At 66.5% G+C, this 12,760-nt stretch overlaps 3 non-coding genes across 3 annotated transcripts; all 3 read right to left on the bottom strand.

Moving 5' to 3' along the window:
- Positions 1 to 1,073: 1,073 nt before the first annotated feature.
- On the bottom strand, positions 1,074 to 1,192 carry LOC128779491 (5S ribosomal RNA). Its single transcript, XR_008425465.1, has one exon. It is a non-coding gene; the product is annotated as a 5S ribosomal RNA (ribosomal RNA).
- Positions 1,193 to 5,940: 4,748 nt separating this feature from the next.
- LOC128779476 (5S ribosomal RNA) lies at positions 5,941 to 6,059 on the bottom strand. Its single transcript, XR_008425452.1, has one exon. It is a non-coding gene; the product is annotated as a 5S ribosomal RNA (ribosomal RNA).
- A 4,750-nt stretch (positions 6,060 to 10,809) lies between these two features.
- Positions 10,810 to 10,928, bottom strand: LOC112296599 (5S ribosomal RNA). Its single transcript, XR_002973930.1, has one exon. It is a non-coding gene; the product is annotated as a 5S ribosomal RNA (ribosomal RNA).
- Positions 10,929 to 12,760: the final 1,832 nt, after the last annotated feature.

Genomic DNA, 12,760 nt, shown 5'->3' with positions numbered 1-12,760 from the left:
CCACGATGGCCGCTGCCTGGAGAAGGGACGCCGGGTGGGAGGTGGTCCGGGAAAGGAGCGGCGGCCTGGGCCGCCGCTGCGGTGGGAGTGGGGCCGCGGCGTAGACTCGGGCACCGAGGAGCGAGTGGGAGATCACGTCTCGTGCCCGGGAAGCGTGTGCCGACTCACCTCGGGGCAGAGTGTGGATGGCAAGGACTGGGACCGTGAGTGAGCTGGTCGTTCCGGCCCCCGGCCGTCAGGTGGGGCGGGAGGGCCGGCAGAGACGGGTGCAGGTGCCCAGAGAGGAGGGCGACGGCCCAGGCAGTCCGGCGTGTCCGGCGACAGGACGTTCTGCCTGTCGTGAGGGGACGACGGAGGAGGGCGTCCCGGTGGGACAGCCGGAGGCCTGGGCCGAGCGCCCTCCGTGAGTGGAGGGGACAGGAGCCCATGGGGAGAGAGGTGCCGGCTGAGGGACAGAGGCAGGTGGGAGCGAGGTGACAGTCACCTAAGAGCCTCAACTGGGCCACTAAGGGGCCCCGTATGTGGCCGGAGACTCGGGTGGCACACGTTCCTGCCCACGGGTCACCTGTTCTGCGGCCTCAGGCGCTGTGGTGTCGGGTGCAGTGCTCACGGTGTCATCTCTGGCGATGCGGTAGTGAGCACACGCCACAGGCGAGCACGTGAGCGAGGATGCCCAACACTTAAGAGGACGCATTCACACGGCGGCCCTCCCAAAGGGCCCCGCGCTGACCGCCGCTTCTTCAAACAAGCAAGCAAGCAAGCCAACAAACAAACACAGAACTGCTTAGAAGTTCTGACCGGCCCTGCCCGCTGTGGTCCAGGGGACCCGCCTGCCAGCCCAACGACGACGACGACGACGACGACGACGACGACGACGACGACGGGGGCCACTCCCATTCACAGGCACGAAGGCCAGATCCAGGACAGTCCCCGAGGAACAGGCCCAAATCCATTCCCCATTCCTTTGTAAAGAGACTAACACGCAGTGCGTTCCAGGCGCGGGCGGCCTCTGCTCCTGCTTGTCCTTGGAGGACAAGCCTCACGAGGCAAAAGGGAAGGGAGAAGGGAGAAAAAGCCTACAGCACCCGGTATTCCCAGGCGGTCTCCCATCCAAGTACTAACCAGGCCCGACCCTGCTTAGCTTCCGAGATCAGACGAGATCGGGCGCGTTCAGGGTGGTATGGCCGTAGACGCGAGAGGTGGCCTCCGGCAGCCTCAAGAGCCCGAGCCGGCGCCGGGCGGCCCGCGTCCTCGCTCCCCCGGGCGGCGGCGCCCCTCTGCCTGTCGGGCTCCCGGCCAGCCTCCGAGGCGGCCCGGGGGCGCCCCCTTCCCGACCCACCCGGCCGGGCGAGGTCACCAGCGTCCAAGGCCCGAGTCGCGCGGCACGCCGCCCCCCCCCCCCCCCCCCCCCCCGCCCCGGGCACCAACACGAGGAGCCCGGAGGCCAGTGGCCGGGCCGGGCTGAGCGCCCGCAGATCCCCGCGGCGGCGCCAAGCGTTCCCGCGAGGAACTGTGGCCAGCGCCTGTGGGCCCGGGCAGCGGGCGCGCCTTCCGTGCGCGTGGAGTCGGGGCGGGGCCCCGGGGGACGCCCACCCTGAGGCCAGTGGGTTGGACCGCCCCGCCCCACCCCGCTGGTGGCCATTGGGACGGCACACCCCACGCCCCGGGGCTCTTTTTCTCGCCGGCAGGGGGTTCCATACACTCTCTCTTCACACGACTTCCAGCCGTTCACGGGAAGCTTTGCGTTTCACAGACAGAGAACCGATCCTTGGATGGGCGCGACCACGCTCCCCGGAAACCTGGGCCGGGTCTCCATGACCTGTACGTTTTGCCAGCCAGCCTGGTGGCACCGGTGGAGTCCCGATTCCCGAGGCGGGGACCCCCGTGGCGCTCGTTTCCCTGGGTGGCGTCCGTGGGCGGAAGGAGAGCCAGCCAGGGTGAGGCCCGCGGGAGGGGCTGGGTCTGAAAGCCGCTCCCCCACCACCCTCCCCACGCCCCCCCCCCGCCCCGCCCCCGCCCCCCCCCCCCCCCCCCCCCCGGCGGGGCGAATCCCTCTGTGCTCCCGAGACCAGGTGCCAACAGAGCAGGAACCCCCGCCGGGGCCTTAGAACTGGGCTGCCACGTAGGGGTGGAGAGGAGCCCGGCTAGGGTTTTTGCCCACCCGGCGGCCTTCCTCGTTCTGCAGGCGCCCTGCCCGGTGGGGCGTGTTCCCGGGGCCAGCCCGGCTGGGTTCTCTGAAGTCACAGAGACTTGCCCTCCGGACTGGATAGAGGGCCGAGGCGGTGTCACGGGGCCCTGTCTGCCCACCGGGAAACGAGGCAGGGACGGACCTGCCGGCGGGGACGTGCCCTTCCTCTCCCCTGCAGGTTGGAGTGCGGGAAGCAGGTGCAAGAGCCTCTCGCTCTCGCCCGTCAGTGACCTGGATGGGGTGGGGGGAGGCGGTCCCGTGTGGGGCCAAGTGTCCTGGGGCAAGAGGCAGGGCGCTCTGGAGAGAGGGCGCGGGTCCAAGTGCTGGAGAGAAACGTGCTTTGGGCCGAAGGCTGAACCCGTAGTGGACGACAGGCCACGCGGTCACGGTCCGCGGGTGGTGACGGGGGCGGCCACGGGAAGCCAGCTGCCTTCGTGTGTGATCTCGAGCCCTTCCTCCCAGCGTAGCAAAGAAGCAGTTCAGAACGGATGGCAGACCTTCGGGGTCAAAGGTCAAACGAGGTCTCCAGGAAACGATGGAAGAGGATAGATAGCCCTTCAGAACTCTGGGGCACTCGAAAGGTTTCGTGAGCAGGACACGGAAGCGTGAACCAGCACAGCAATCAGCTGGACGGCAGGAGATTAGGAGTTTCTGTGAAGGAGGGGTAAGCCGCCGAGAACGTACTCGCCACTCGTCACCTCTCCCGGCGTCTATACCCAGACTGCAGAGGAAGCCCTACAAATGCCTGAGGAACAGACCGACGAGGACCCGACAGAGACGTGCACGGGAGACCGGAACAATTCCTTCGGAGAAGAGGAGTGGAGACAGCCATCCCCGGTCGGGCGGGCCGATGGGCTAGAGCGCCGTCCCGGTAGGTAGGCCGAGGCCAAGGTCGCGGGTCCGGGCCCTCCTCGGGGCGCGGACCAGAGTCCATGGAGGAACACGTCGGTCACGTAGGACAACCAACCGGACTTTCTCCTTCTCCCTGCCCCTTTCTCCAACGGGGACTCATGAACGCGTTGGAAACCCCGGGATGTCGAAATGCCGGTCAACGGATGAAAGAACGGACAAACTCAGGAGGATCCGGGGGGGTGGGGGCGGGGGGGGGGGGGTGGGGGGGAGGCGTGCCAGCTGAAATCACAGTCCTGCTCGTCAGCTAGCAGAGAGACTCGAGCAGACACTACCGAGTTCGGGTAGGCCGAGGAGGGGCCCACGCCACCCTTCCACGTCGCTGGCGCGGCCGCTTTGGGAATGCCACGGGCGTCCGTCTGCTGAGGCGGAAGGCAGAGCCCAGGCTGCTCCGTGGGGCTCCCTGGGCCGGGGCGTCCTTCGTCCTCCCGGGTGATGGGAAAGCGTGCGCGCGTTCGGACCCTGGGACCGTTTTCGCGAGGCGGCGTGTTTCCCGAGATCCCCACGGGCGGATGGTAGGGCACGTCAACTCCCGCACGAAAGGGAAGGAACGCGCGGGCAGAGGTCGCGGCGCCGCGGACGTGTGTGGGAGGCGGCGCCACACACGGCCACGGCCACGGCCACGGCCACGGAGGGAAAGGGAACCCACTCCGGGAGCAGGGGCCAGAGAGGCACCACCGCAAGGGGGGAAGGATGGCAAAGCTTCCTCCGTCCACCCTCTTTCCTCAGAGCACCGTGGTGACGGAGAAACGTCAAGGGGTCGCTGTTCACACGCGCCACGACCTTGACCCAGACCGCACCGCCCCAAGACCTCGCGGTTTGCCGGGAGGACGCTCAACCCGCCGCCGAGCCACAGCGGTGGGTCGGCGCGCCCAGGCCCACGTCTTCGGCACGGTAGGTAGGGCCCCCTTGTCCCGGATGCCTAAGACAGAATCGGAGGCAGACCCCTACACTGGTGAAGCCGACGCGGGAACGGGAGGGAGGGGAGCCCCGGCCCCTCGGTGTGTCCCGGCGGGCGAGGCATCGTCCGCGCTAAGCGACAGGTCGCCGCCGCCTCCCTTCCCGCCGTGGGTCAGGGTCCACGCCCGAGTCGCAGGTCCGGTCGCAGAACCGCCTGCCCCTGCCTTCCCTCTGCCGTGTTTCAACACGGACGTTGGGCGGCGCTGTCCCGCAGCCCGAGGTGGTCGGCACAAGGGGTCACGTCTCCCTTCCGCCTCACGCAGTCCGACCACGGGGCGGTCCACGTCGCGTCGGCGCGCGCCCGCAGGGTCCGTGCGGGTCTGGGAGCGTCGGGCTGGGGCACGAGGGTCCCAGGCCCCAGAGGACGACCGCTGAGCCGGGGACTCGAGAACTCAGCGTGCCAGGGAGACTCGGCTCGGCGCACCGCAGGAGGAACGGGGCCCGGAGCGCACAGGTGGCGTGCGCGCGACCGCGGCGCGACTTGGGCTCGCGCGGCAGGCCCACCTCGGGGACCCGGAAGGCGCCGGCCTCGGCCTCGTGCGCGGAGCAGAGCCCGCCGGCACTGGCGGGAGCGCGGTCGCAGGCCGGCGCGGGGCCCACCGGGCCGAGGTCCCCCGGGAGTGTCAGAGCAGCGCGTGGGGGCCCGTGGGGCGGGAACGGAGCGGGGCGCCGGTGGGAGGGGCTGGGGGTGAGGCCCGAGCTCCGCAGAAGCTGCCCGGCTTCCGAGGGCCAGCGGACCCGTGTCCAAGCGCCCAGGGAGGGGCTCCGGCAGAAGAGCGGCGTCCCCCGATCTTCCCTTAGGATTCCCACGATGGCCGCTGCCTGGAGAAGGGACGCCGGGTGGGAGGTGGTCCGGGAAAGGAGCGGCGGCCTGGGCCGCCGCTGCGGTGGGAGTGGGGCCGCGGCGTAGACTCGGGCACCGAGGAGCGAGTGGGAGATCACGTCTCGTGCCCGGGAAGCGTGTGCCGACTCACCTCGGGGCAGAGTGTGGATGGCAAGGACTGGGACCGTGAGTGAGCTGGTCGTTCCGGCCCCCGGCCGTCAGGTGGGGCGGGAGGGCCGGCAGAGACGGGTGCAGGTGCCCAGAGAGGAGGGCGACGGCCCAGGCAGTCCGGCGTGTCCGGCGACAGGACGTTCTGCCTGTCGTGAGGGGACGACGGAGGAGGGCGTCCCGGTGGGACAGCCGGAGGCCTGGGCCGAGCGCCCTCCGTGAGTGGAGGGGACAGGAGCCCATGGGGAGAGAGGTGCCGGCTGAGGGACAGAGGCAGGTGGGAGCGAGGTGACAGTCACCTAAGAGCCTCAACTGGGCCACTAAGGGGCCCCGTATGTGGCCGGAGACTCGGGTGGCACACGTTCCTGCCCACGGGTCACCTGTTCTGCGGCCTCAGGCGCTGTGGTGTCGGGTGCAGTGCTCACGGTGTCATCTCTGGCGATGCGGTAGTGAGCACACGCCACAGGCGAGCACGTGAGCGAGGATGCCCAACACTTAAGAGGACGCATTCACACGGCGGCCCTCCCAAAGGGCCCCGCGCTGACCGCCGCTTCTTCAAACAAGCAAGCAAGCAAGCCAACAAACAAACACAGAACTGCTTAGAAGTTCTGACCGGCCCTAACCGCTGTGGTCCAGGGGACCCGCCTGCCAGCCCAACGACGACGACGACGACGACGACGACGACGACGACGACGACGACGGGGGCCACTTCCATTCACAGGCACGAAGGCCAGATCCAGGACAGTCCCCGAGGAACAGGCCCAAATCCATTCCCCATTCCTTTGTAAAGAGACTAACACGCAGTGCGTTCCAGGGCGCGGGCGGCCTCTGCTCCTGCTTGTCCTTGGAGGACAAGCCTCACGAGGCAAAAGGGAAGGGAGAAGGGAGAAAAAGCCTACAGCACCCGGTATTCCCAGGCGGTCTCCCATCCAAGTACTAACCAGGCCCGACCCTGCTTAGCTTCCGAGATCAGATGAGATCGGGCGCGTTCAGGGTGGTATGGCCGTAGACGCGAGAGGTGGCCTCCGGCAGCCTCAAGAGCCCGAGCCGGCGCCGGGCGGCCCGCGTCCTCGCTCCCCCGGGCGGCGGCGCCCCTCTGCCTGTCGGGCTCCCGGCCAGCCTCCGAGGCGGCCCGGGGGCGCCCCCTTCCCGACCCACCCGGCCGGGCGAGGTCACCAGCGTCCAAGGCCCGAGTCGCGCGGCACGCCGCCCCCCCCCCCCCCCCCCCCCCCCGCCCCGGGCACCAACACGAGGAGCCCGGAGGCCAGTGGCCGGGCCGGGCTGAGCGCCCGCAGATCCCCGCGGCGGCGCCAAGCGTTCCCGCGAGGAACTGTGGCCAGCGCCTGTGGGCCCGGGCAGCGGGCGCGCCTTCCGTGCGCGTGGAGTCGGGGCGGGGCCCCGGGGGACGCCCACCCTGAGGCCAGTGGGTTGGACCGCCCCGCCCCACCCCGCTGGTGGCCATTGGGACGGCACACCCCACGCCCCGGGGCTCTTTTTCTCGCCGGCAGGGGGTTCCATACACTCTCTCTTCACACGACTTCCAGCCGTTCACGGGAAGCTTTGCGTTTCACAGACAGAGAACCGATCCTTGGATGGGCGCGACCACGCTCCCCGGAAACCTGGGCCGGGTCTCCATGACCTGTACGTTTTGCCAGCCAGCCTGGTGGCACCGGTGGAGTCCCGATTCCCGAGGCGGGGACCCCCGTGGCGCTCGTTTCCCTGGGTGGCGTCCGTGGGCGGAAGGAGAGCCAGCCAGGGTGAGGCCCGCGGGAGGGGCTGGGTCTGAAAGCCGCTCCCCCACCACCCTCCCCACGCCCCCCCCCGCCCCGCCCCCGCCCCCCCCCCCCCCCCCCCCCCCCCCCCCCGGCGGGGCGAATCCCTCTGTGCTCCCGAGACCAGGTGCCAACAGAGCAGGAACCCCCGCCGGGGCCTTAGAACTGGGCTGCCACGTAGGGGTGGAGAGGAGCCCGGCTAGGGTTTTTGCCCACCCGGCGGCCTTCCTCGTTCTGCAGGCGCCCTGCCCGGTGGGGCGTGTTCCCGGGGCCAGCCCGGCTGGGTTCTCTGAAGTCACAGAGACTTGCCCTCCGGACTGGATAGAGGGCCGAGGCGGTGTCACGGGGCCCTGTCTGCCCACCGGGAAACGAGGCAGGGACGGACCTGCCGGCGGGGACGTGCCCTTCCTCTCCCCTGCAGGTTGGAGTGCGGGAAGCAGGTGCAAGAGCCTCTCGCTCTCGCCCGTCAGTGACCTGGATGGGGTGGGGGGAGGCGGTCCCGTGTGGGGCCAAGTGTCCTGGGGCAAGAGGCAGGGCGCTCTGGAGAGAGGGCGCGGGTCCAAGTGCTGGAGAGAAACGTGCTTTGGGCCGAAGGCTGAACCCGTAGTGGACGACAGGCCACGCGGTCACGGTCCGCGGGTGGTGACGGGGGCGGCCACGGGAAGCCAGCTGCCTTCGTGTGTGATCTCGAGCCCTTCCTCCCAGCGTAGCAAAGAAGCAGTTCAGAACGGATGGCAGACCTTCGGGGTCAAAGGTCAAACGAGGTCTCCAGGAAACGATGGAAGAGGATAGATAGCCCTTCAGAACTCTGGGGCACTCGAAAGGTTTCGTGAGCAGGACACGGAAGCGTGAACCAGCACAGCAATCAGCTGGACGGCAGGAGATTAGGAGTTTCTGTGAAGGAGGGGTAAGCCGCCGAGAACGTACTCGCCACTCGTCACCTCTCCCGGCGTCTATACCCAGACTGCAGAGGAAGCCCTACAAATGCCTGAGGAACAGACCGACGAGGACCCGACAGAGACGTGCACGGGAGACCGGAACAATTCCTTCGGAGAAGAGGAGTGGAGACAGCCATCCCCGGTCGGGCGGGCCGATGGGCTAGAGCGCCGTCCCGGTAGGTAGGCCGAGGCCAAGGTCGCGGGTCCGGGCCCTCCTCGGGGCGCGGACCAGAGTCCATGGAGGAACACGTCGGTCACGTAGGACAACCAACCGGACTTTCTCCTTCTCCCTGCCCCTTTCTCCAACGGGGACTCATGAACGCGTTGGAAACCCCGGGATGTCGAAATGCCGGTCAACGGATGAAAGAACGTGGACAAACTCAGGAGGATCCGGGGCGGGGGGGCGGGGGGGGGGGGTGGGTTGGGGGGGAGGCGTGCCAGCTGAAATCACAATCCTGCTCGTCAGCTAGCAGAGAGACTCGAGCAGACACTACCGAGTTCGGGTAGGCCGAGGAGGGGCCCACGCCACCCTTCCACGTCGCTGGCGGGGCCGCTTTGGGAAAGCCACGGGCGTCCGTCTGCTGAGGCGGAAGGCAGAGCCCAGGCTGCTCCGTGGGGCTCCCTGGGCCGGGGCGTCCTTCGTCCTCCCGGGTGATGGGAAAGCGTGCGTGCGTTCGGACCCTGGGACCGTTTTCGCGAGGCGGCGTGTTTCCCCGAGATCCCCACGGGCGGATGGTAGGGCACGTCAACTCCCGCACGAAAGGGAAGGAACGCACGGGCAGAGGTCGCGCCGCCGCGGACGTGTGTGGGAGGCGGCGCCACACACGGCCACGGCCACGGCCACGGAGGGAAAGGGAACCCACTCCGGGAGCAGGGGACAGAGAGGCACCACCGCAAGGGGGGAAGGATGGCAAAGCTTCCTCCGTCCACCCTCTTTCCTCAGAGCACCGTGGTGACGGAGAAACGTCAAGGGGTCGCTGTTCACACGCGCCACGACCTTGACCCAGACCGCACCGCCCCAAGACCTCGCGGTTTGCCGGGAGGACGCTCAACCCGCCGCCGAGCCACAGCGGTGGGTCGGCGCGCCCAGGCCCACGTCTTCGGCACGGTAGGTAGGGCCCCCTTGTCCCGGATGCCTAAGACAGAATCGGAGGCAGACCCCTACACTGGTGAAGCCGACGCGGGAACGGGAGGGAGGGGAGCCCCGGCCCCTCGGTGTGTCCCGGCGGGCGAGGCATCGTCCGCGCTAAGCGACAGGTCGCCGCCGCCTCCCTTCCCGCCGTGGGTCAGGGTCCACGCCCGAGTCGCAGGTCCGGTCGCAGAACCGCCTGCCCCTGCCTTCCCTCTGCCGTGTTTCAACACGGACGTTGGGCGGCGCTGTCCCGCAGCCCGAGGTGGTCGGCACAAGGGGTCACGTCTCCCTTCCGCCTCACGCAGTCCGACCACGGGGCGGTCCACGTCGCGTCGGCGCGCGCCCGCAGGGTCCGTGCGGGTCTGGGAGCGTCGGGCTGGGGCACGAGGGTCCCAGGCCCCAGAGGACGACCGCTGAGCCGGGGACTCGAGAACTCAGCGTGCCAGGGAGACTCGGCTCGGCGCACCGCAGGAGGAACGGGGCCCGGAGCGCACAGGTGGCGTGCGCGCGACCGCGGCGCGACTTGGGCTCGCGCGGCAGGCCCACCTCGGGGACCCGGAAGGCGCCGGCCTCGGCCTCGTGCGCGGAGCAGAGCCCGCCGGCACTGGCGGGAGCGCGGTCGCAGGCCGGCGCGGGGCCCACCGGGCCGAGGTCCCCCGGGAGTGTCAGAGCAGCGCGTGGGGGCCCGTGGGGCGGGAACGGAGCGGGGCGCCGGTGGGAGGGGCTGGGGGTGAGGCCCGAGCTCCGCAGAAGCTGCCCGGCTTCCGAGGGCCAGCGGACCCGTGTCCAAGCGCCCAGGGAGGGGCTCCGGCAGAAGAGCGGCGTCCCCCGATCTTCCCTTAGGATTCCCACGATGGCCGCTGCCTGGAGAAGGGACGCCGGGTGGGAGGTGGTCCGGGAAAGGAGCGGCGGCCTGGGCCGCCGCTGCGGTGGGAGTGGGGCCGCGGCGTAGACTCGGGCACCGAGGAGCGAGTGGGAGATCACGTCTCGTGCCCGGGAAGCGTGTGCCGACTCACCTCGGGGCAGAGTGTGGATGGCAAGGACTGGGACCGTGAGTGAGCTGGTCGTTCCGGCCCCCGGCCGTCAGGTGGGGCGGGAGGGCCGGCAGAGACGGGTGCAGGTGCCCAGAGAGGAGGGCGACGGCCCAGGCAGTCCGGCGTGTCCGGCGACAGGACGTTCTGCCTGTCGTGAGGGGACGACGGAGGAGGGCGTCCCGGTGGGACAGCCGGAGGCCTGGGCCGAGCGCCCTCCGTGAGTGGAGGGGACAGGAGCCCATGGGGAGAGAGGTGCCGGCTGAGGGACAGAGGCAGGTGGGAGCGAGGTGACAGTCACCTAAGAGCCTCAACTGGGCCACTAAGGGGCCCCGTATGTGGCCGGAGACTCGGGTGGCACACGTTCCTGCCCACGGGTCACCTGTTCTGCGGCCTCAGGCGCTGTGGTGTCGGGTGCAGTGCTCACGGTGTCATCTCTGGCGATGCGGTAGTGAGCACACGCCACAGGCGAGCACGTGAGCGAGGATGCCCAACACTTAAGAGGACGCATTCACACGGCGGCCCTCCCAAAGGGCCCCGCGCTGACCGCCGCTTCTTCAAACAAGCAAGCAAGCAAGCCAACAAACAAACACAGAACTGCTTAGAAGTTCTGACCGGCCCTGCCCGCTGTGGTCCAGGGGACCCGCCTGCCAGCCCAACGACGACGACGACGACGACGACGACGACGACGACGACGGGGGCCACTCCCATTCACAGGCACGAAGGCCAGATCCAGGACAGTCCCCGAGGAACAGGCCCAAATCCATTCCCCATTCCTTTGTAAAGAGACTAACACGCAGTGCGTTCCAGGGCGCGGGCGGCCTCTGCTCCTGCTTGTCCTTGGAGGACAAGCCTCACGAGGCAAAAGGGAAGGGAGAAGGGAGAAAAAGCCTACAGCACCCGGTATTCCCAGGCGGTCTCCCATCCAAGTACTAACCAGGCCCGACCCTGCTTAGCTTCCGAGATCAGACGAGATCGGGCGCGTTCAGGGTGGTATGGCCGTAGACGCGAGAGGTGGCCTCCGGCAGCCTCAAGAGCCCGAGCCGGCGCCGGGCGGCCCGCGTCCTCGCTCCCCCGGGCGGCGGCGCCCCTCTGCCTGTCGGGCTCCCGGCCAGCCTCCGAGGCGGCCCGGGGGCGCCCCCTTCCCGACCCACCCTGCCGGGCGAGTTCACCAGCGTTCTCGGTCGGAGTCCCACCGCACGTAGCGGTGGATGCCACAGACCCTCCTGGCGCCCAACCCCCCCAGGCGCACCAACAAGAGGAGTCCAGATGGCGGTGCCTGGGCCGGCCTGAGCGTCCCCTGATCTGTCATCTCTTTTATCTTTGGCTTCCACAGAAGTCAAGCAGGGTGGTGGGGGTCCCATCTTGACTGAATTTCCACATGCAGTTGTCTTTGGAAATGGAAGGGAAACATTCCATTTCCAAGACAAAGTGTGAGCGGATGAACTGTTGACATTTGAGAATAGTGCGGAAAAGGAGATATTGAGTGAAGCCCAGGAACCACCAGCAGTCCCTCGAAAGGGCGGTCTTCACTGGAAGGATGTTATGTCCTGAAGTGGGAGCTCCTTGCGGAAACCCAGCGGGCTTCTCCCAACAATGACTGATCTCTTTTAGACCAAGTGAAAGCCAGGTGAGGGAAAATGTCAAGAATTTGTCAGGAAAGACAGGGAAGCTTCCGGATAAGGCTGGAGCGCATACGTTTCTCTTTGGTGACCAGGGAACAACTGTTCCAGCTGGCTGGGCAGTCCTGATTCATCCGCAGTCCTCACCTGAGCTTGGGCCTCTGCATGACCCTTTATTTCGGTCTTTGTGAATTTCTCTTAGTGGAGAGAAATTTCCCTTCCCTGGAAGACTGCAGAAGACACCTGGAAGAGTTCCCTGGTCTGAAAGAGAACAATACTGTGGGATGATGGAACAGCGAAATTGCATGAAAGGTGGCAGAGGGCAGTGGAACAAAATGGCGACAACGTTGTCTAGTAGTTGTTCAGGCCCCTTGTTTGGGGGAAAGTGAAAATTGTCTCTGCCATGGCATCTGTTGGTAAAAAGTGAAGAAAAAATTTGGTGAAGCCAATAGTGCGCTGTGTATTCTAAATGTTCCTCTTTGCTGCCATCTCGTGGCTGTTTTAAGGAATGACACCTCAGTACAAGTCAGCAGGAAAAGTGGTTGATTCTGTGGAAGATCAATGACTTTTGATGGCAGGGGTATTCAGAAGTGCATTTGAAAATGTCTAAATGTCAGGGCTGGCCAGTTACCATGTCACTGGTTTCCAGATTAATGACCCAGAGCGCAATAAGCATATTTGATGTGACATTTCTTGGATCTGGCTGTGTAGCGTGATAGAGTTGGGTTTCTACAAGTTCCAGGTGTGCTGGAAAATCACTTGTAATTTGCTTTGTCTGATGCAGAATCCGTAAATAACCAGGAGGTAAAATTTATTTAAAGCTCTGTATCAAGAGGTACGAAAAAGTGAAGCAAAATCCAAGCACTTTCATTTTATGTATATGCCCCTCCAGACATGTTTAGGGGCTCATTTACTCAACTTTGCCTAGAGTGCGTTTCCTATTTTAGGGTCGTCGTTCCCCTGAAAAGCCAAGGAACCTTTGTGGGAGGCCAATATCACTGTGTGTGTTGCAACTGTCGGTCTCTGCTGCCATCTCGTGGTCATTTGGGGAATGACACTTCAGTGCAGGTCAGCAGGAAACGTGGTTGATTCCAGTGGAATGTCAATGACTTTGGGTGGCAGTGGTATTTACAAGTACATTAGAAAACATCTAAATTTTAGGGGTGTCCAGTTACCTTGTGACTGGCTTTCAGGTTAAGGGCAAAGGAGCCATTGAT

The sequence above is a fragment of the Desmodus rotundus genome, chromosome 10, assembly GCF_022682495.2.
Source record: "Desmodus rotundus isolate HL8 chromosome 10, HLdesRot8A.1, whole genome shotgun sequence".
In the NCBI taxonomy this organism is placed as follows: Eukaryota; Metazoa; Chordata; class Mammalia; order Chiroptera; family Phyllostomidae; genus Desmodus; species Desmodus rotundus.
The sequence above is the reverse complement of the archived record's forward strand: the minus strand, read 5'-3'. Positions and strand labels throughout refer to the sequence as shown.